The sequence below is a fragment of the Nannospalax galili genome, unplaced genomic scaffold (genome assembly GCF_000622305.1).
Source record: "Nannospalax galili isolate Female #2095 unplaced genomic scaffold, S.galili_v1.0 scaffold182, whole genome shotgun sequence".
Lineage (NCBI taxonomy): Eukaryota > Metazoa > Chordata > Mammalia > Rodentia > Spalacidae > Nannospalax > Nannospalax galili.
In genome coordinates this window covers 467,950-490,990 of record NW_008348662.1, presented here as the reverse complement: position 1 = coordinate 490,990, position 23,041 = coordinate 467,950, and the positions used below count along the sequence as shown (strand labels likewise).

At 42.7% G+C, this 23,041-nt stretch overlaps 1 protein-coding gene and 1 pseudogene across 1 annotated transcript in view; both read left to right on the top strand.

The window, feature by feature from the left end:
* Mgat4a (alpha-1,3-mannosyl-glycoprotein 4-beta-N-acetylglucosaminyltransferase A) overlaps positions 1-23,041 on the top strand; it is a 118,156-nt gene that overhangs the window by 8,288 nt on the left and 86,827 nt on the right. The gene's annotated exons all lie outside the window — the stretch shown is intronic.
* On the top strand, positions 2,695-3,603 carry LOC115072470 (annotated as a pseudogene).

Below are 23,041 nucleotides of genomic sequence, written 5' to 3'. Positions count from 1 at the left end.
AGTTGACATCAGGTATCTTGCTCTATCTCCACCTTGTTTTTCTTTTTAAAAATTAATTTTTTTAATATGTGTCTCTTCCTGTGTATGTGTGCGTAGGTACCTGTGGAGGCCTGAAGAGGGCATCAGATGCCCTGGAGCTGGAGTTACAGGCAGCTGTGAACTGCTTGATATAGGTGCCAAGAACCAAACCCCAGTTCTCTGCAAGAGCAGCAAGCCATCAAGCAAATATTAAGTCATCTGTCCAGCCCCCTCCACCTTATTTTTTGAGACAGAATCTCTCTCTGAACCTGGAGCTTGCTGTTTTGGGTAGATGGCTGGCCCGCAAGTCCCAGGCATCTGCCTGTCTCCAAGCTGTGCGTGGATTTTGAGTGTTGGAGATTCAAACTCAGATCTTCAGTGGTTGTACAGCAAGCACTATACCCACTGAACCGTATCCCCACTCCAAATGATGCTTCTTTACATAGATATACCAAATTTGTGTTCATACATTGATGGACATTTGAGTTGTTTGCACATTTTGGCTCTTAGGATGCTGGTATAAACATTCATGAATTTGTTTCTGTGAGGACTTTTGTTTTCATTTCTTTTTGGTATTTGTTGAGGAGTGTAATTGGTGGGTCATATGGCAACTCTGTTTAATCATTTGAGGAATTGTCGGACTGTTTTTTAAAGTGTCTAAACCATTATACATTCTTATTTCATTTATTTTAATCAGCTTGTGTTTGATGCTACAATCCATCTCCTGCAGATAGCATGTAATTAGATAATACTTTTTCCATCCAGTCACATGATCCCTGCCTTTTGATTGGTTTGTTGATCCATTTGTATCTAAAGTGACTGTTGATATACTTGAGTTTATTCTTTTTGTTGTTCATGTTTCATGTCTTTTTTTTTTCTTTTTTCTTTTTTTGGTCCTATTTTTCCCTATTGTTTGTTTTGCAGTCATCAAATTCTACTGTATCATTTAAATTCCATTTATGATTTTTTTCTTTTTTTTTGCTGTTTGGGGGTATTTTTAGTACTTTCTCAGCCTATCAAATTCAGCTTTAGATTTAATTTTCTTATTTTAATCACATATAGAAATGTTACTCCTGGGCTGGTGAGATGGCTCAGTGGGTAAAGGTGCTTGCCACACAAGCCTGGTGACTGAGTTTAATACCCAGAATACATGTAAAGGTAGAAGGAGAGAATTAACTCCACAAAGTTGTCCTCTGACCCCCCACATGCTGTTGCATTTGCCCCCTGCCATCATTCACTCACATATACAGAAGTAACACTTAAAAAGAAGCAAGTTATTCCTGTATAACTGTTCCCTTTTACCTTTTTTGCCTGGTGTTATCATTATGCATATTTACATCTTATTAATATTATAAACCCAACAAAGTGTTGTAATTATGATCTTACATCTGCTGTTATGTATTGTTGTGATTGTGATTTTATCATCTGTCATCATTTCCTTGGCCCGGTGCAGTTTTACTGCCACTCGCTTCCTTTGTGCTGTTATTTATTATTGTATTATTCACAGATTTCCATAAGATGCAGACCCTGCAATACATCATATCTGTGTATTGTTTTATATTACTTGCATTTACAACCCATTAACAGGAGAAAGAGTCCAGACATATATAGTGTCTCTTATAGTATGTAATTAGTAGTGTTCTTTATGTGGGATTGACTTACCTTTCGGGGCCACTCAGACTGAGGACTTTCCCGTTTGGTATGGCTTGTAAGGTAGGTCTGCTAGCAATGACTTGTTTTTGTTTACTTTGGGATGCTTTCCTGTGACTTTCATTTTTGAACGATATCATTCCTGAACACAGGAGTCTTGGTTTGACAGTGTTTTTGAACATGTATCCTCCCACTACCTCTGACTTCTGTTGCTTCAGCTGAGAAAATCAGCTATTAATTTTATTGGAATCCCCTTTGTAAGTGATGCATCATTTTTTTCTTTCTACCTTCTAGATGTTTTTACATTTAACTTTTATCACTTTTTACCATGGTGTAGATTTGAGTCTCTCTGTTTAGCCTGCTCGGAGTTTTCTGAGCTTCTTAGATGTATCGGTTATTGCTTTTCATTACATTTCCTAAGTTCAGCCTTGATTTCTCTATTTTTTCTTCACTTCTTGCTCATGTTTGTGTTACATCACAGTGTGCTGCATGGGCCTCACCTTTAAGGCCATGTTTTCCAGCTTACAATTCCTCTGTTGATCGGACTTAAAGTCTGTCAGTTCTTCTGGGTCACATCCCCTGTTGCATTAGTTGGGGTTCTCCATAGAAACTGTATGTAGTAGATATGATATGTGTATGTCCCCACCCTAATGTTTTCTAGTGAACTTTTATTTGTTATTGCCCTTTTCAGCTCTAAATTGTACCTATGAGAGGTGCTAGTCAGCTTCTGTCACGGAAAAAGCACTTGGGAAAAGAACTTATAAGGAGGAGGAAAGATTCATTTTGATTGACAGTGTCAGAGGTTTTGCCTCATGGCTGCCCAGATTAAGACAGACAGGAGCTGGGCATGGTACAGTCCCAGCCTTAGAGAGGCTGAGGCAGGAGGATTGCTGTGACTTCAAAGCCAGACTGGCTGCACAGTGAATCACTGTCTTTAAAAAAAAAAACAAAACAAAACAAAAAAACCCAAAAACCACAAAAAAAAAAAAAAAAAAAACAAAACCAATATAAAAAAAAGACCCAAACCAAAGAGAGAGAGGAAGGCTGGAGCCCCCATTGAGTGAATGTCCTCTCACAGGTCTCCTAAAGGTCCCACCTCTTCCCAGTAGTGCAGTGGGCTAGGGACAAGCCTTTTTTGTGCAGACATTTGGGGTATATTCAAGATACAGAATATAGCCTAGGGAAATTTATTATAAGACTCTGCTCACGGCACCTACATCCTCACTTGTCTGTCTGCCCTCCCACCTTCTGAGAGCACCCCCTCCAACTCCTCCCACAGACATGACCAAGACCTGCTCTGAGCACCTGAGCAAACTTCAATTTTCGCTGCCATCAGCCTCATCCACCATAATCTTCAGCACCCAGAGTGTCGCTTGTGGCACAGCCAACAGTGATGCCAGCATGGCAGCAATGTTGGCCATATGGCCAGTGCTGATCATGAAGTCCATCATCCCAGTGGTTATGGCTGGCATCTCCATCTACAGTCTGGTGGTGGCAGCCCTTATCTACAACTCCCTGACTGATGGTGTCACTCTCTACAGTTTTCTCTAGCCGGGTGCTGGCCTGACTGTGGGGCTGAATGACCTGGAGGCTAGCTTTGCCATTGGCATTGTGGAGCACTGTGTGGCCAGCATGTGAGGCACTGCCCAGCAGCTATGATTTGTTGGTGGGCATGAATTCTGATCTTTATCTTCATGGAGGTGCTTGACTTCTACAGTCTCATTTTGGTTTTCATCCTCTCCACAAAGTAGCCCTTTTTCAGGCTCACCAACCACCCCTCCTCATTCCAGAACAAACAGCCTGACACACACAAACTGGTAGCTGCCCATTCTGTAGCTGGTCTTGTAAATGTGCAGTGTCCTAGTGTCCATTGTCTGTTGCCCCTGCTGGCCCCTGCTACCTGTGCTGTGGACATCTGGGCCCACTCATCTTCCATCCAGGCTCCTAATCAGTGAGGATGTGATCTCTGTCTGCCCTGCCCTGCCCATCATTCTAGAGTGTTGTGTATAATGATGAATTGGAGTTGTCATTTTTCTTTTCACTGAATGTTTATAAAAGATTTGAGGGGCTGGAGAGATGACTCAGCAGCTAACAGCACTGGCTGCTCTTGCACAGGACCTAGGTTCAAATCCCAGCAACCACATGGTGGCTAACAACTGTCTATAACTCCAGTTCCAGGGGATCTGACTCCCTCTTCTGACCTCCACGGGCATTGCACAGCACAGGTACACTTACATACATGCAGGCAATACACTCATATGAAATTAAAATAAGATATTGAAAAAAGATTTGAGCTGTTCATGCATCTGTGGAGCAGCCCTGTCTCCCAATTTTGTAGTAATCATTAGTAGAGTGTTGCCTTGTAGAGTTCCTGAGACTCCTTGGATGGAGCCACCCTCCCCCAGCCCTGGGCAGCTAGGCTGGAGGGCAGAGTGCTGTTGCTGCCCAGGACTGCCACCAAGCTGTGTCCAATAAAGTTCCTGGATATGAAAAAAAAAATCAGTTCATGGGATTATGGAGGACAGGAAATCCCATGAAACACCTACAGGTTCATGGGTCAGGCAACTGGTGGTATATAATCTTAGTCCAAATATCTGAAGATAAGGTAATCTGAAGGTGTCAGTCCACATCCCTCTCCAGGTCTGAAGGCTCAAGACCCAGGATGAGGAGTTGTCTGAAGGCAGGATGTTCCAGCTTAAAACGAAACAAATTTGCTTTTTCTCCACCTTTTCATTTCTTATCAACCTGAAAAGATCAATATATTGGACAGTGTCTGCATTGGTCAGGGTGATCTCCTCTCCTCAGTCTATCAGTTCACACACTAACCTGCTAATCTCTTCCACAAACACAAGGACGCAGCCAGATACAATGCTTTATCAGCTATCCAGGCATCCCAGAGCCCAGTCAAGTTGACACATAAAATGACCCATTCCAAGGATCTCTAGTGAATTTTTTACTTCTGTTGTACTTTCAGCTCCAGTTTTGTTCATTAAATTTTCTCCCTTTATTGGGATTCAGTAGTTAATAGACATTGCCCTACTTTCCCTCATTCCTTTTACAATTTTTTCCTTCCTTTTTTTTTTTTTTGAGATAGGGTCTATTGTGTAGACCAGGCTGGCCTCAGACTGACAGAGATCCCCCTGCCTCTGTCTCCTGAGTACTGGGATTAAAGGTGTGTGCTACCACACTCGGCTTTTTGTTGCTGTGAACTTTCTTGGGTCTGGAGCGGACCCTATTGCCTGCCATCTGATTGCACTCATCAGTAGTTTCCATTGCTTGCTGTTTTCTGGTGTTTGGGACATTCTTTCCTGTTTCTTTGTGCACCTCAAAGGATTTTTCTTTTTATTGGCCACTAGGCATTTTAGATAAATGTAGTTAACAATTCTGAGTGCTGGTTCTCTTCACCTTCGAGGCTTGTTGTCAGTTGCTTACTTGTTTAGTCATTGGCTGAGTTATTTTATTAAAGACTTCTCTTTCCTTCCATGTGCTGCATCTGGTGTTGCTGCTCAGGGACTCACCCCTGTGGCTGTGTCCACAGTCACTGGGGTACCATTGTTTCTGGTAGGGACCTCTTCCATTCTGCTGGCTGATTGTGTTATTGTTTACGGCAATGCCCTGGAACATAAATTCAGCTACAGAATAATCAAATTGTTTTTTTTCTGAAAAAAAAGGGAGGGGGGGTGTTTGTGAGGTCAGTGTTGGCTGTTTGTCTGACCTTGAGAGGACTCCTCCTTCAGACCATCAATCTAGCCTGTGTCTGCATCAGGACCACGTTCTCCCCACTCCCTTCACTGTAACATCACTGTTTTTTGAGGTGACTTTCAGGCCTAAACTTAACAGTGCTGCATTGCAAGTGAAGCAAAGAGTAGGAGCTGTTTATGGATTCAGGCACAGTTTCTGAGCCAGGATTCTGCCAATAGGAGTGGGGACTGAGACAGGCATCACTGTGAGCTACACACCCCCTCTGTTATCTGAGCACCAGCTAGGTACAGGACCTTCCTCTTCCCCTGGCGCTGCCTCTCAGGGTGTGAAACCATTGTCCCATGAGCCCCTGGGAGGGCTGTTAGGGCCCAGATGTTGATAAGATATAGAAGGTGGAGCCTCCATTCCAGCAGTGAGCGCTGGAGAGAATAAGGGGGTCCACAGCTCTGAGCCCCACTTTTCTGGGACTTAGCCTCAGCACCGTGTTACTGGGGGCAGGAAGAAAAGCTACAGCCCTGCTTTTTCCAGGATTCCTCCCCTCCACCCCCCAGCTGCAAGGGAGCTGCATTCTTGGCTGCAGAGAACCAGAGCAAGGTGTCTACCTTGTGGCTTTCAGTGCAGGATGGCCAAGAGTTGTCTTGGTTTAAATACCAGGCTCTCACTTTCTGTACTGAATTTTCTTATCTGTATGATTCTGCATTTGCTGTTTGCTGGTAGGACAACTTCCAGATGCTCTTGAGTGGTTTGTTTGCCTTTTAAACTGATTTTTGGGATGCTAGGGATAGAATCCAGGGCCTTGCATTTGTTGGTCGAGCACTCTGCCTCTGAGCTATGTCCCTAGCCCTAAGTAGTATTTAAAAAAAAAACTCACAAATGTAGTGGAGAGTGGGTCATTAGAACTCATGTTGCCGTGCTGGAAGCAGAGATCTGAAAGTACTGTTTAAGTGATTTATTCATTAGCATATTTCCTCCAGTCTAATATATCATCCGTCATAAGATGCATCGTTATTCCCAAGTGCTCCTCAGCAGGAAGAGCTGATGCTGATTAAGCTGTGACATATCATTACATGGAAGACTCACCTCGAGCTCAGATGTTAAAATATGGGAGAAAATGTGCAGCTGCTCAGACAGTGTGGTGTATTCATAGAGAAAACTGTGTGTGAGAAGATCAGGTGTCATATCATGTTAGCTGACACAACCTGAGCATCCCAGTATTTTATTGAAAGCTGTGTTTCTTATTTGTAAAAAAATACAGTACATTTTTTTTCATGAGTGTCTAGTATGTATGTGTGTATGTGTGCATGTTCATATATATGTACATGTTTATGTATGTACAGGTACAAATGTGCATCTTGTTATCCTGAGCACAGATTTCTAAACCATAAAATTAAGTTTGATGCAATACTATTTGCTTCTACACAAATCTTATTTAAATTTTGCCATTTGTCCTTATTTAGGGTCTAGTCCAGGATCCCTCGTTCATCTGTGCTCAGTTTTTTCTCTGATGGTACATTCCCTTAGTTTTTATGCTCTTGGAATTTCTGCTGAGATTTGGCCTGTTCCTTCATAGAATGTCTTATTTTGCACTCATTTCATGGTTAGGTGGAAGAAGTGGGGTTTTGGCAAGAATCCCTCACAAAGGGCTCTGTGTACTGCCCAGTGCCTTGTATCAACACAAACCAGTGTCTTGGAACTCCTGCTTTTGGGTGGATGTTAGTCATAAGTCTTTGGATAAATTTTTTCCATGGTGTGCCTTGGAAGGAACCAGGTCTTAGGGTTCATTTCTTGTCGCAGTTGGCATTTGGCTGCTCTTACAGGATGATGGCTGTACTCTTGCACTGTGATGGAAAGTCAAACAGGAGGAAGGCACAGCACCTGCTGACTGAAGGAGGCTCACCTGCAAGAGGACAAGTGGTTGCTCTTGCATTCACAGGGGTGTGGCCAGGTACCTGTGATAGACTGCCAGTGAAAACAGCTTCTTCTGCTGAGGGGTCAGAAAATGTGTCTTAGAAGAAGGGACATCTGAGTTGGTCTGAAAGGGAGATGGAAACAAGAAGGAAAGTTCTTCCTTGCAGTAAGAGATGTTGAATTAAACCTATGTGTGCCACACAAGTAAGACCTGGTGCATCAGAGGACCAAGTACACAGACTATAGGAGAACAGGAAATGACCCATTACAGAGACTAGAAGCTTCTGTTAGCTCCAGGAGCTCCTGTGGTTTCAGAAGTGAAAGTGACTGGAGATCTGGCGGCTCTGGAGGAGTTTGTGATGGAAAGTATTGTTATCTGACCTACATTTTGCTTCCTATAAAATATCTTATCTTGGGGGCTGGAGAGATGGCTCAGCAGTTAAGAGCCACTGGCTGCACTTGCAGAGGACAAGGGTTTGATTCCCAGCACCCTCATGATGGCTAACAACTCCAGTTCCAGGGCCCAATACCCACTTCTGACCTCCAATGGCATTGCACAATGCAGGTACACTTGCATACATTCAGGAAGTACACTCATACACATAAAATAAAAGTAATAAAATAAAAAATATCTCTTTACACTGAGCACATTTGCGTGTGTGTGGCTGTGGGAGGGGGTTGATGGTTACATACAACTATACACGTGTATGCATGTCCTTTTTCTCTTATACATTACCTAAATGTATGGCTCATTGTTTTGAACTTGAATCACTGTACTCAGTAGACAAAACAAGTACAAATATTGCTAAAACTATTACCCGTTGATGTTTGCACTTATTCAAAGCTATCAATATGATGGTCTTCGTTCTTTGCCTTTTTTAAGGTTTTTATCTTTTAAATTGTGTGTGTGTGTGTGTGTGTGTGTGTGTGTGTGTGTGTGAGACGCAGGGGACCAGAAGTCCATTGAAACTTGAGCCCTAGGCAGCTGATGGGGGTGCTGGGAACTGAACTTGGGTCCTCTGCAACAGTAGTACGCAGCTCTTAGCTGCTGAGTCTTCACTCCAGCCCCTCTTTTTGGTTTGTTTTGAAACAGGATCTTACCCTGTAGCCCAGGCTGTCTTGGAACTCACTTTGTAGCTTAGACTAGCCTTGAATTTACTTGTGTTTGTTGAGCCTGCTATCTCAGCCTCCCAAGTGTTGGAATCACAGGTGGAAGCCACCAAACATAGCTCTTCTTTATTTCCTAAAGTTTGATTACAGCAATTATTATTTTTATACTCTTTGGGGGTAACAGGCAGAAAACAAAAAAGTGAATGTCTCCTGAGGCAGTGTTGAGTGACTTGCTGAGGGAGTGTTCATCTCACAAGAAACTTCTCACCTGGTTAGGGCATGCTGTACTTGGTTTCTGCAATGTCCCCAAAGGCCAGTTTGTTAAAGGCGTGGCATCTTACTGGACACTGTTGGGATGTGGTGAAACCTTTCAGAGGCTGGTCTGGTGATCTATCCTTCATCCCTTAAGGGTATGCTGCAAGGTAGTTTACAGGGCCCTGGCCTGTTCCTCTTTCTCACCCTTCAGTTCCTGGTAAGATTATTTTTTCCAACATGCTGCTTAGCCCCAGGCCTAAAGCAATAAGCCAACCAATCAGGTATTGAAACCTCAAAAACTGAGCCAAAATAAACCTTTTCTCTTTATAGGTTAATTATCACAGGTACTTGTTTTGCGATTAAACTTACTAGGTTACTAAGTCCTTTAGTACCCACCCAACACAAAGAGGTTTTAATTGTTTCCAGGGTGGTTTTCATCCCTCTGGAAATAGGGTTCTTTATTGACCTCCTGTAATTACCTGGGCCTCATAGATACTTTGAACTTAGCATGCCTTATTAGAATCTTCTGGTGAGAAGGCCACCACCTAGAGTTTTCTGAAAAAAGAGTATTTTCATCTTGTAGGACAGCTAATGGGATATTCTTTGTTTCATCTATAAACCAGGGTCTCATGGAACCCAGACTGGCCTCAAACTTGCTTTGTAGCCAAGGTTGACCTTTGGATTTTGGATCCTTCTTCTACCTTTAAGTGCTGGGATTACAGGTGTGCACCACCTGTGTGGTGCTGGGAATCTAGCCAGGGCTTGTGCATACTAAGCAAGCACTCCAACACCCCCCCCCTCCTTTTTTTTTTTTTTTTTTTTTTTTTTCCCCAAGCCCCAAGGGCATTTTTTTTTTTTTTTTTTTTTTCTTTGTGTGACCTCTGCACCAACCTTTGTTTCCGTGCTCTTCTTATACTTCTTTGCAGACTTGGGCGCTTGCACAGAATTTCCTGTTCCCTCCTACTTTTTTGAATGCACAAATAGATATTGCATATTTATAAGCAGTCATGCTTATTAGAGGAAAGATGTATCCAGGTGCATTTTTATTCAAATTAACAAACAGCTTAGCTAGTGAGGGTCCTCTTAGGCTGTTTTCTGTGTCTTTTTAGCATCCTCCCACACTTCCTTGAAAGTGTCCATGCTTCCTCCTCCTGTTTCCAACTGCTAGACCCATGTTGATTTCTATTTTCCTGCCAGAAGATATGGAATTAGTTGCTCCTTAAGAGTTCTAGCTCTTTAGATCAAAACTTGGGTGCCCAGGAGGCTCTTAAGTCTTATGATGGACAGCAATGTTGTTCTTTGGAGGGGGACCTTGGTGGGATTCTCTCACTTAGCCAATCATATTTTGCTGTGCCCTGCCTGCCTTTAGGACAAGGTATTACTGATCCCTAAGATTTGCTCTGCATTGATTAACCTCAGCTCTGTGTCAGGAGGGCAGAAGTTTTATTGGAAAACTGGACAGTCTGGAGCTTGTGACTTAAAGGAGAACGTGAAAAGTCATGTGGGACAGAAGACTCTGCAGACTCGTTTATTTCTTCGCACAGTGGCAAACAGCCAGCTGTTACGTGAACTCTCCTTTTGTCCTGACAACCATCCATGTTAGAGAAGTTTCTGTGGACATCTCAGTTGCTGTTTCAAAGTTCCTAAATCTTCCGCCTACTAAGAAAATTTGGGTATGTGTAAATTTCAGTGTTCTGGGGACTAACATAGTCCTCAGCTAGATGTCTAGTTCACTGCTGTGTTAGAAACATACCTTCTGTCCTGATTGTTCATTAAGCTTAAGAACCTGACCTTTAATGTTTGTGGCAGAAGGTTCCTTATTTTCAATGGCATCTCATAGTTTGAGTAGATCTCAGCTTTTCCTCTTTAACCTTGCAACCGTCCCCCAAATCTTTTGTCCGTTTTTCCCCTCAGGTGTTTTTGTGTTATATGTATATGTTCATGAACTTGTGGAGGTTAGAGGTCAAGTGTCTTGCTCAATTGCTCTCCACCGTATTTATTATTTATTTTGATTTTAAATTATGTGTTCTGCATGTTTATGTGTGAGTGCAGTGCATGCAGAGGCCGGAAGAGGGCATTGGATCCCTGGATCTGGAGTTATAGGCATTGTGAGCTGCCTTGGGTCCTCTAGAAGAACAACAGTACTCTGAGCCACCTCTCCAGCCCCCACCTTAATTTTTTGAGATAGGGGTCTCTCACTGAACCTGGAACACATCAATTTGGCTAGACTGGCTGGTGATGAGCTCCAGGATCTACTTGTCAAATTTAGAAAGCCCCACTAATCTAAGTTTCCTCTATCTGAACATGACAAGGAACCTATGCTGTGCACCAGAAATAACCTTGACATTGAGTGATTCCCAGGGGAAGATGCAGAGTCTATTGCAGAGTTGGTGAAGGTAAACTGAGGCATTGACAGGCAGATGGAAGACAAGGCTGCTTGGTAGGGGAACTTGTGTAACTTTGATCAGCTTTTTTAGACTGGCCTGTGTGGTTGGGTGGGGGCAGTGTCAGGGATATCATGGAGTATGTGACATTTTGAATCTCTAGCAGGTGTTTTATTCTTCAGGTTAAATCATAGAGAAGATCCCCTCCCCCCAAAAAAAGACTCTAGAAATGACCAATGACCATCCCTGCTCAGGAATGGTAGGAATTATCCAAGGCAGAATAGGGTGTGGCAGGGCAGAGCTGCATAGACATTGTTTATACTGTCAGTTGATGCTGCTGGTTTACAAAGAATAAGGGTGTCCTATCACTGCAGTGAAATAAGAGTCTGGAAGCTTCGATCCTTTTTTAGCATTTTTTTTTTTTTTAAAGTCACTTTAGTTCTTGAGACTTTTAAAATCTAATTTCTTCTCCTCTTTTCTCTCCTTCCTTCCTCTCCCCACCCCTTCCCTACTCCCTTGCCACTGTTGATGATCATGGAGAAATTATAAAAACTGGAGAAAGTCTTAGAAGGTAACATTTAGGCAAGTAGAGGTATTCTCTTTTCTTTTTCAAAAGACAAGAAGGAGGATACTAGAAGTTGCAGAGGGTGACCTCTAAGGATAGACTTCCATTGGGAACTTTGAGAATATAACATTTATGAAACAAAGCAATGATTGTTAGCAGTGCACAAACACCAAGGATCAACTGCAGCCAATACATTTCTGAAGAACAGAGACCATGTCCCACCTGCCCCCTTAAAAATATCAAATCATACAGAAAAATCTAGAAACACCTATATTCTCATTACCCAGATTATCCATATTTACTCCTAACTCTTCTTACCATTTTTAATGAATGAGAGTCCTATCTAAAAATGTTACTTCCTGCATTGACTGAGGCATACCACATTAGGTTTGTGTGAACTTTCCTAGCCCATTTTAATATACAGATATTTTACATATAAATACCTACATATTATACATGTAGTGTATGTTGATAATTTTGAGTGTTTGAAAAAATTTTACACAATTAGCATAATGCTATGTGCTGTGCGTCTTATGTGCACTTCTCCCTCTCTCTATGTATATGCATGTATGTATAGTTCTAGCAGAGATGTTCCCTGAAGGTTGGAATTATATTCATTCATTCATTCATTCATTCATTCATCCTCCCTCCCTCTCGTGTGTGTGTGTGTGTGTGTGTGTTTGTGCATTTTGACACAGGGCATTCCAGATTGATCACAAATTAAAGCGTAGGGCTGAGGAGGAAGCCGAGTTAGTAGAGTGATTGCACAATGCTGTAGCACCACATAAACCAGGCATGGTGGTACATCTCCTAGCACTTGGGAGGTAGAGGTAGGAGGACCAGAAGTTCAAAGATTTTCCTCTACTGCATAGGATGTTTGAGACTAGCCTGAGCTATTTAAGACACTGTCTAAAAGCCAGAATTTAAAAAAAAGTATTATATAACATTTTCATCCTTATTCATTCAGAAGCCTGTCTTTTGTAGTTCAGGCTGTGGCATAGAAGAGAGACCAGGGCTTTCTATATAACATTTTCATCCTTATTCATTCAGAAGCCTGTCTTTTGTAGTTCAGGCTGTGGCATAGAAGAGAGACCAGGGCTTTCTATCTGTGTACATGTGGTAGCAACACTTAGGATCCAACATCAGACCCCTGTTTTCCTCTGTCTACTCAACATCCACATTGTGATCATTATTTTCAATGTTTAGACACTTTACTGCATTTGGTAACAGTAAAATTTATTATTAGTTGATTTTGATTAAGTTCATGCTACTCCATGATCATTTATTTGGCTATTGATAATTTTTAGTGGTTATTATTTCCTTTACAATTAGAGTCATCATATATAATTTGCTACTGAGGATACTTGAGAGTAAAGGAAATGTTAATAGCCACTGTGCTGGGGTGAAAGTTCTAAGTTGGAGCTGTCTTGTGACACTGTTTTAATTGTAAACTTAGAATCAGATGAGTTTCTGGGCATGCCTGTGGGGGATTATCTTGATTATGTTAATAGAGGTGAGAAGACCTGCCCACTGTTGGTGGCACCAGTTCCTGGCTGGGATCCAGGCTGGAGTATGTAAGTGGAGAAAGGGAGCTGAGCAGCAGGACATGTTCATCTTCCTCTGATTCCCAATTCCTGAATGTGGGTGCCATGTGATTCAAGTTCTTGCTCCAAGTTCTTGCTGCCTTGACTTCCCTTTCATGATAAACTGTGCCCTTAAGCTGTGAGCCAGAAAAAAAAAACAACAAAAAAACCTTTCTTCCTTACATAGCTCTGGCTGGTGTATTTTATTGTGGCAACAAGAAAAAGAACTAAGACAGAAAATTGGTACCAAGAAGTGGGGCCATTGGTGTGGTAAGCCTGACCATGTGGTTTGTAGGCCTTTGGAAGTGGTTTTCAGGAGTAATGTGGAAGAACTTGGAACCCTGGGCTAGAAAAGCTCTCATGCTATAAGCAGGGCTAATGGGGAGTTATAGTGGAAGATAAGAATGCTGGGAGAAATGCAGATGAAGGCCTGGTTCAAGGTTTCAGAAGGGACTAGGACTATCAGGGACTAGGCTAGGGAATTCCAGGGACCCTTCTGTTACCTACCTTAAGGGAAGTTTCTTCCTGTGCATGGATTATGCCTCTGCTGTTCATATGATCTCCAGAAGCTACTCAGCTAAATTGTTGTGGAGTAATTGGAACAATGGCTTTAATTGGCCTTAGTGCTTAAATTAGTATGATAACAATTTAGGTCTTGAAGGAAATTTACTAATCCTAGTTATAGGATGCTAGTGGTTTATTCGCCTAGCACCCTCATTTGCCAGGAGCTTTTCTTCACATTCCTTTTTCTCTCCAGCTCAGTTCATTTATCTATTCATCTAGCATTGGTTCAGCATGTACTAGGTGCTGAGGCGCTAGGTTCTGGTGTACAGTGCTAAACAAGATAGGTGATACCCTTGCTGCATAGAGCCTGTTCATGGACATGGTAAAGGACAGTGCTTACACAGTAATAATTAAGCAATTAAATAGACTAAGTTATTTTTTCATATCATAATGGATACTGACAAAGCAAAGTAATTGTGGTGAAGAATGAGGTGGGGATAAGCAGATATGGTCAGAGAAGGCCTCTGAGAAGAAGGAAGGCCCAGCTTGGTTAGCCAGTGAAGCAGAGTGAGGAGGGGTCTCAGCAGCAGAATGGCAGGTAGGACTGAGTGCACTCTTGACACTGAGAGAGCAGGCAGAAGGGAGGCATTAGTGAAGTAAGAAGGAAGAAGGGAAACTGATGACAGAGCAAAGCGTTAAGGAGGTGCTGTTACAGAAGGCTGGTGAGGAGGTGGTGTCCTTCCCTACATCCTCGGCGTCTTTAATATCTAATACGAACCCCAGATTGGCAGTCACATTTACTCTTGAGGTAACCATGTCCAGAACGTTCCTCCTAGCCCTGTCTGCCACAGCCTTAATGCTTCATCACTCCCATAATGCCTAGCTGTCCCTCTGAGTCTGAGGGAACTACCTGCCTGCATGGCACCTGTGAACTGTGGCAGCTGAGAGCAGGCGCAGACGTTCTCTCAACTTTCCACCCACATCTGCCAGGGTTTGGCATCCTGGTACCCCTCTGCTCCATTTCTCCCAGTGTACCCAGTGGCTGAGTTCTGCGATCATTTGTTTCTTGTGAATGCTTCTTTTGGCACCTCTGGTAAGCAAGGTAGATCTCTTGTCATTTTTTGTAGATTCTTCTATAAAAAGCTTTTCATTGTTGGCTGTTTGTGTGGTATAGATTTCTTTGTGTGTGTGTATGTGAGCGCATTTGTATTAGTGTACATGTGCTGCTGTGTTCATGCTGAGGTCCAAGGACAACCATGGACATGGGTCCTGGCCTTCCACCTTGTTTGAGTCAGGATCTCTTGTTTGCTGCTGTGTAAGCCAGGCTAGCTGACCCATGAGTTCCCGGGGATTCTCTGTCTTCATTTCCCATCTCACCATAAACTCACTGACTTTATGTGGATTCTAGGGATCCTAACTCAGTCCTCACACTTGTGTGACAAGTGCTTTACCCACTGAGCCTGCTCCTGAGCCTCATGTTGTATGCTTTTAAAATTAAGCTATACATTTTTGGACATAGGGTCTTACTTATTATGTAGTTCAGACTGGCCCCGAACTCATGATCCTGTTGCCTCAGCCTCCTGAAAGCATTGGGATTACAAGCATGCACCACCATGCTTAGATGTCCTCTGAATTTTTAAGACACGTTCACTGTCTTTGTAGTTGAGATGAGTCATATATTCATTACATATGACCTGTTTTCCCTTTAGAAACTTTTGATTTTGCAATGTTGGAGATCAAACTCAGGGCCTTGAGCAGACTAGACAAGTGTGTTCTATCACAGGGCTATATTCCTGGCTCTAGAAACTTTAACGCTTGCTTTACATTTCTTTTCTTTTGTCCTTAATGTATTGGCTAGAAACTTAGTATAATGAGAAGTGGCCAGAGTAGACATCTCTGCCTTGTTCCTGTGAAGTCTGGTATGAATTATAGACCTTTTAAAAATTATAGATATCTCTTATATTGAGGGATTTCCTCAAATGGGTCTATGAAGTTCCTAGTTTGTTGATAGTACATTAAAAAAAAATTTTATTATTTTTATTTTATGTGTATGCATATATTGTCTGCATGTAGGTAAGTGCACCCGTGTCGTGCAATGCCCGTGGAGGTCAGAAGAGGCTGTCGGATCCCCTGGGACTGGAGTTACGGACAGTTGTTAGCTGCCATGTGGGTGCTGGGATTTGAACCCAGGTCTTCTGCAAGAACAACCAGTGTTCTTAACCACTGAGCAATCTCTCCAGCCCCAATAGTACATTTTTTAAAGTCATAAAATAAGTATTGGGTTGTGTCAAATGCTTTTAAGGCATCTCTCGAAAATTGTCATGTGATGTGGTTTTTATCCTTTAATCGATTAATGTAGTATATTAATTGACTTCTGATACCCAATCAAACATGTATTCACTGCCATCCCCCCTCCTCTCCCGTCCTTCCCAATCCCTCCCACTCCCTCCCTCTCATCTTCCTTCCTTCCCTTTTACTGTTCTCCTCTTCTGGGCACACTTGGTGATATCTCATGCTGCAAGACTCTGTTTCATTTCCTTGATCTGTCTTTCTCCCTGCTTTTCAGATTGGGTGATTTCTATTACTCTGATTTCAGGTCATTGGCTCTTTCCCACCTGAAATCTGAGGTTAAATCTCTGTAGTGAGTTTTTCATTTTAGTTGCTGTAACAACTCCAGAATTCCATTTTGTCTCATGTTTTCTGTCTCTTTATTTTCCTTATCTTTGAGTCAGTTTCATCACACTTCACTTTAATTCTTTAAACATGGTTTTATTTAGTTCTTTTAGCATATTTATAGTAGCTATTTTGAAGTCTTGTCTGCTAAAAACCCAGCAGCTTGGAGCACTCTGAGACCATTTTTATTGATTGCTTCTTATTCCCCAATATAGATTCACTTTATATATACATTATATATAAGTATATATATATAATATATATACATACACACATATAAATGTATATATATTACATTTATTTATTTAGTATGTGCGTGTACACACAATACATATGCATGCCATGCCATGCCATGCCATGCCATGCATGTGGAGGTCACTTTCAGGAGTTGATTCTCTTCTTCCGCCATGTAAGATCTGGGGCTTGAACTCAGGTTCAATCAGCAAGTGCTTTTACCAGCTGAGCCATCTCACTGGCCCAGGTCACACTTTGGTTTTTGTCTGTCTTATGAAGTTTTGCTGATTATTCTCTACTCTATTTTTACATAATACATTGGTACAACCAAGATTCTTATTTAGTATTCCCAAAGGCTGTGATGCTGGGTGGTTTTGTCAGCTCAGCTTAGTACCTGGATTCTACTAAATCTCAAAGCATGTCTCCCCAACTATATCTGGCCAGTGTCTCTGCAGGTCAGTTTTGATTGGCTTTTATTGCTAATCTATGCCTTCTTAGAGGGGTTACACTGCACCAGTATCCAAAGAGTGTGGTGCCTAGCCAGATACTGGGTGGAGATAGTTGTCCAACACCGTAAGACATTCTTAGCTGTGGAGCTGTGTGGATAGGCATACTTTGGGCTGCTTTTGCATCTGCTCCACCATGTGTTTCCTCTGGCTGCTGCTTAAGTTCTGTGTGCGTGTGCAGGTTCTATTGGCCAGGCGTGTATGGGTGGCTTGGGCCTGCTCTAGTCTACTATGCACAAACCTGGGATTTGTAAAGAGTGTTTTAAGCTTTGTACAGCTGTCTTACTTCCTGGAACTCCTGTTAAGTGTCAGGCTGATCTGTCAGTCCATTGCTTACTCCAAATAGACCAGTACCCAGGGCCCTTCTTGTCCACTGTCCTGGAGGTTACTGTATGCCCTGGCAGCACCTCAGGTCATATGAGCCCCCTTCAGCGTCAGCAGTAGCCACACCTTTGCTGACCTTCTGAAGGGACAGAACTGGGGAGGGATGAGGGCTACTCCTAGCAAGAAAGTCAGACTTTGTGCTGTTCTTACCCCAGATCCAGGCATTTTTATGAATAAACACTTCTCAGTCTGTTGGATGTCTCTGGTTTATTTCCAGAGTTACTGAAATGACTGATTTTTACTCTGTTGACCAGTTCTGTAGTGCTCTCTGGGGAGAGGATTTGTGGGCTTCCTCATGCTTTTATTCCAGAAGCCAGGCTTCCTCTGTCTCCACAGGTGCTGTGATGTGCAGCCTGGGTGGGGACTATCATCCCAGGATTCCTCAAGCTCTGAAAACATGTATATAAAATCATGGCTTGGTAATGCCTTTGCCATATGGACTTTCTAAACAAAAACAGTCTTTAAGCTTTATAAATTAAGGATCTAATTTTAAGTCTTAAAGAGAGGCTAGAATATGGTCCTCGCCTCTGCCAAATTGGCCAGCAGCCTGTCTTGTTTATATATTAAAGTTGACAGTTGGAGCCCTTGGACTGGGAATGGTATTATTTTTCTCTTCAGCTTAGTTGGCTGGTGTCCATGTCCTAGAACAGCCCCCTAATCTAATTTTTCCAGGTTGGAAAGCTGCTTAGGCATGTGCTGTGCTCAGAGGTTGTCTGGAATCTACGCTTGATGTATTCTTAACTCTGAAAGGAAATTATTCATGGGTGACATATTAGAGGAGACTAAATTGGGAACATTGGGTTATTACAGAACATTAGCTAACCGACTTTTTGGTGCTACTTTAGAAAAGCTGCCAATGAGATCTTGAAGATAGGAGTTATTGTCCAGCTATAGACCCATTGGATGATGAACTATGTGGATAAAAGTGCCTTGTACTCCTAAACCTGGAGTGGGCAAGCATACCATGAAGAGGAGACTAATCGACCACTCTCACTTAATAGGAAACAAACACACATTCATTTTAAAGTGCTAATGAGCTGACTCTAGTAACTAGATCATCGGTGACATTTTTTGGTATTTTCACTTTTCATTTTTCTGGACTAGTGGCTCTCAAAGTGTAATCTTGAAAGAGCCAGGGGGCTCTCTATCCCTGTGTGGGAGGCTCATGAATACAAGATTATTTTATAATGATACTGAGAGGTCGTTTTTCTTTTTCATTATTCATAAAAATAGGAGAAGCAGATACAAGAATTCTGCTATTTTCTGTGAAGCCAGACATTAGCAAGATTGGAGAAAAACGTGTCACTCTTTTCACTGTTTTTTGTTTGGTTGAGACAGTAATGCTGTCTAGGGGTGCAAGAATGGGTTTGTTTTCTCTGCTGATTAAAGAATTCAAAGGCAGGAAACATTTAAAAGTCAAGCACAGCCAAAGTTTACTCAAAGAAGACAATTTTATTAGCGTTTAAAAGAAAAAGAAGCAAACAAAATAACCACCACTACAACCCAGGGCAGGCAAGCTGTAAGTCTCAACAGCTCTCTGGAGGAAGGAGAGAGAGAAGAAAAAAGAAAAAAAAAACCATGTTATTTAAGCATGGAGGTCAGGCACATGGTGGACAAACAGCCATGTGGTAGGGAAGAGAGCTATAGAGAGAGTAAGGAAGCCCAAAGTACCAGAAAAAACATACTTAGGCTCTGGCCAGCATCCAAAAGACAGAGACAAAAACGAAGAAAAAAGAAATAGTTATTGAGTCTAGAAGGGCAGACAGACCCAGGCCAACCTGGTGGCTGATAGGGACCACAGTAGGGGAGGGAATTCTGGAAAGGAAAAATACAGTATCCCATGAAAGGGACAGTTATTCTGCCTATTTCTTTAGCATGGCTTAAGGTAAACCCACCTTCCTAGGGATGGTCCTGCCTTCCTGAGGGTTGGTCCCTTGGTCAGGGATTGGAGTTGCTTGGTATGTTAGGTCCCCAGCAGGCCAGAGATTGCAACCCCTTGACTAGAAGAAACCAGCTTTCTCTTAATGGGCCTTCACTGCTGCTATGTCAACAGGATCTCACATATGTAGCCCAGGCTACTCTCAAATTTATAATCCTTCTGTCTTAGCCTCCTAGGTATGGAATTACAGGGAGGAACCACCGTGCCCAACTTTGCTAATATTTTAGAACCTATAGTCGCTTTCACAATATGTTATTTTTGCTAATATGTGATATATTTCACAATTTTATGTATTTTATAAATTTATTGATTTACTTTCTAATATGATAAATATCTACGTTATTCACATAAACCCAAAGTCTTTGGGATCCACTAACTTTTTTGGGACCAAGTATGAGCATTGTGGGCTGGGGAGGTGGCTCAGTGGGTAAAGTGCTTGCTACACAAATATGAAGACCTGAGTTCAGATTCTAGCACCTACATAAAAAGCAATGTGTGGCAGATGGCCTGTAATCCCAGCACTGGGGAAGCGAAAACAGGAGGCTCCATGGGGCTTGCTGATCAGCCAGTCCAGCCAAAAACAGTGAGTGCTGGGTTTAGTAAAAGAACTTTGAAGAGCAACAGAGGAAGATACCAGAGGTTGATTACACATGCCTTCACACATGCATACGTGTGCACAGACATCCCTCTAGGCACACACGTACACCATGCACAAACAGCACACCAAAAAGTATGAGAACTATTGTGTACTTATACATACACACTGTCTTTAAACTATGATTACCATCATACTGGGCACATTGCATAACTTACTTTTTTGTTCCCTATATCACAGATGTTTTCCATGTCATGAATTTTACTGGGTACATAGTAGTCTATTATGAAATTATCATAATTAGTTCAGCCATATAATATTGCTATGATACATTTTTGTGAACCAACTTCTTCCTTTCTTTTCCCTCCCTGCCTATTTCCCTCCCTTCTTTCCTCCCTCCCTGCCTCCCTCCCTTTCTCATTCCTTCCTTTGTTCTTAATACTGAAGATTGAACCTAGGGCTCATGCATGCTAGATTAGTACTTTACTGTTGAGTTATATCCCCAACCATTGATCAATTCTAAAAAAAATTTTTTTGTATATAAGTGTTTTGCCTGTATGTATATAAGTGTATCATGTGTGTGCAATGCCCGTGGAGATCAGAAGAGGACATTGAATCCCCTGGAACTGGAGTTGTTAGCTGCCATGCGGGTACTGGGAACTAAACCTGGATCCTCTGGAAGAGCAGCCAGTGTTCTTAACTACTGAGCCATCTCTTCAGCCCCCTTTGATCAGTTTTAATTGGCATTCTGCAAGACTTTGAGGTTTGTGAGTCAGGGAAGAGGCAGGATTCCTGCTATACAGAAAGCTGTTAAGGCAGTAGAGCTGGAACTCCTTATCAGAAAGGCCCCATCTACAAGGTTAGTCCTTGACTGGCATCTGGGAACTTGGCTAATAAGCGAAACTTTCCTTTCGTATATGGATGGCTTTGTGTACCTAAGCTGTTTGTATAAGATACATGGTTTAACCAAACACCCACTTTTCTCTTAAGAGTCTGGAATTTTGACCAGTTTCTGGAACAGCCTTGGGCATTAGCTCTCTGATGGACTTCCCTGATACAGCACTTTGTATGTATTGTCAAAACTTTTTGCTGGAGGTGTTAAGTATGTCTCGTACAATACCGCAGTCCAGTTCTTGGAAGCTGTACACGCTTTCCTCTACACTTGGATTCATGCACTTTTCCCCTTTGCTGAGGCAACTCTCTGTTGAGTCCTGTGAGTCTTTGCAGATCAAGGAATCTGGGGCTCAACCTCACAGTTGAGTAGGAAAAAAGAGATAGGTGCAATTAGGATATAGTATCTTATATATAAAGTAGGAGTGTGGTTAGCAAGGTAAAAAGGAGCTAGACAGAGATCAAAGGTCCATGAGAGCTTCATAGCCATGGAATCAGAATTTCAAGAACTGAAGGAAGAAGAGAGGCTGGTGTAACATTAGCTTGAGCTAAAGGTGGGACGCTCAGTGTATCTGGAGAATTAAAGTAGTTTAGTCATGTTGCAGCAAGAAATGATCGTGGATAACACTAGAGATTGTGTCAGAAACTTAATCAGGAATCCTTTCTAGTTTCCAGTTTAGAAAGTTTTATGGGATGGAGAGATGACTTTAGTAGATAAGAGCACTAGCTACTTTTGCAGAGGACCCAGGTTCAAGTCCCAGAACCACATGGTTGCTAACAACTGTATGTAACTCCAGTTCCAGAGGATATGACACTTTCTTCTGGCCTCTGTGGGCCAATACTTGCACATGGTACACTTATATATATATATATGCAGGCAAAGCACCCATACAACCCCCCAAAATTTTTTTTTAAAAAAGAAAATTTTATATCCAAAGACAAATGGAAGGGGAACACACGCTTGGAGACCATTTATGCTCTTCTCATCCCTGTGAGGAACAAGATGAAAGCTTGTGGTGGCATCTGTGTTGGGGAGAAAGGTGGGTGAACATCAAGATGGGCAAATGGACTGGGGTTCCAGAATACATTAAGACTGGTGGGAAGGAGTCAAAGTCCGATGGCTCTGTGTGGTCTGCTAGGCATGTGTTCTGAGGCATAGTTTCAGCCCCAGATAGATGAATCCTAAGGAGCTTCCAAGAGCCGCACCCAGTCTCACTATTGCCAGGTGGGAGTGGGTGGTATGGAAGTCTAGGATTCTCTGACTTGCCATTCTTTGGTTGTCAGCAGGGAGCAGGTGCCTGTTACTGCTGTGTAGGGTGAGAGGGCACTGCCCCAGAAGGCCTCTGTGGACACTTCCTGCTTAGAAGGGGGAGTGATGCCCTCTTATGCTTCCATGTGATCTCTACTGACACTTCATGAGGAAGAGCTTACTGCTGGAGCAGAGTGAAAAATCCCAGACACTTGAGTCTTTTACAGTACACCCAGTGTATGTATGTGACCAGAGCCTTGTGACAGTTGGCAGAGGTAGAAGTCTAGATTTGGCCATGGCTGATAGAGTAGGAATGGGACCAGGGATTTTCTTAAGGTGTGTGACTACAGTAGAAGAGTAATTATAAGTTTCCTGTCTTGCTTGGTTTCCCCTTCCATAGTCCTTTGGCTGTAGTGGGCGCTCTCTCTCTCTCTCTCTCTCTCTCTCTCTCTCTCTCACTCTCTCTCTCTCCCTCTCTCTCTCTCTCTCTCTCTCTCTCTCTCGCTCTCTCTCTCTCTCTCTCTCGCTCTCTCTCTCTCTCTCTCTCCCTCCCCCTCCCTCCCTCCCTCCCTTCACCTCTCCCTCCTTCTCCCTCTCTCCCTCCCTCCCTCTCTGTCTCTATGCGCTATGTGTGTGCCTGTGTGCAGGTGCCTGAAGAGGACAGAATAGGTCATTAGAGCCCATGGAGCTGGAGTTACAGGCGGCTGTGAGCTGTCTGATGGAGGTGCTGGGAGCTGAACTTTGGTCATTTGGAAGAGCAGCACATGCTCTTAACTGCAGAGCCATCTCTTCAGCCCTGTGAGTTTCTGGGGGTGCTTTTTTGTGTGTGCACCTGCTGGTGTCCACAGGTTGCTGCCTTCCCCAGTACCCATCAGAATAGAGCAGGCAAAG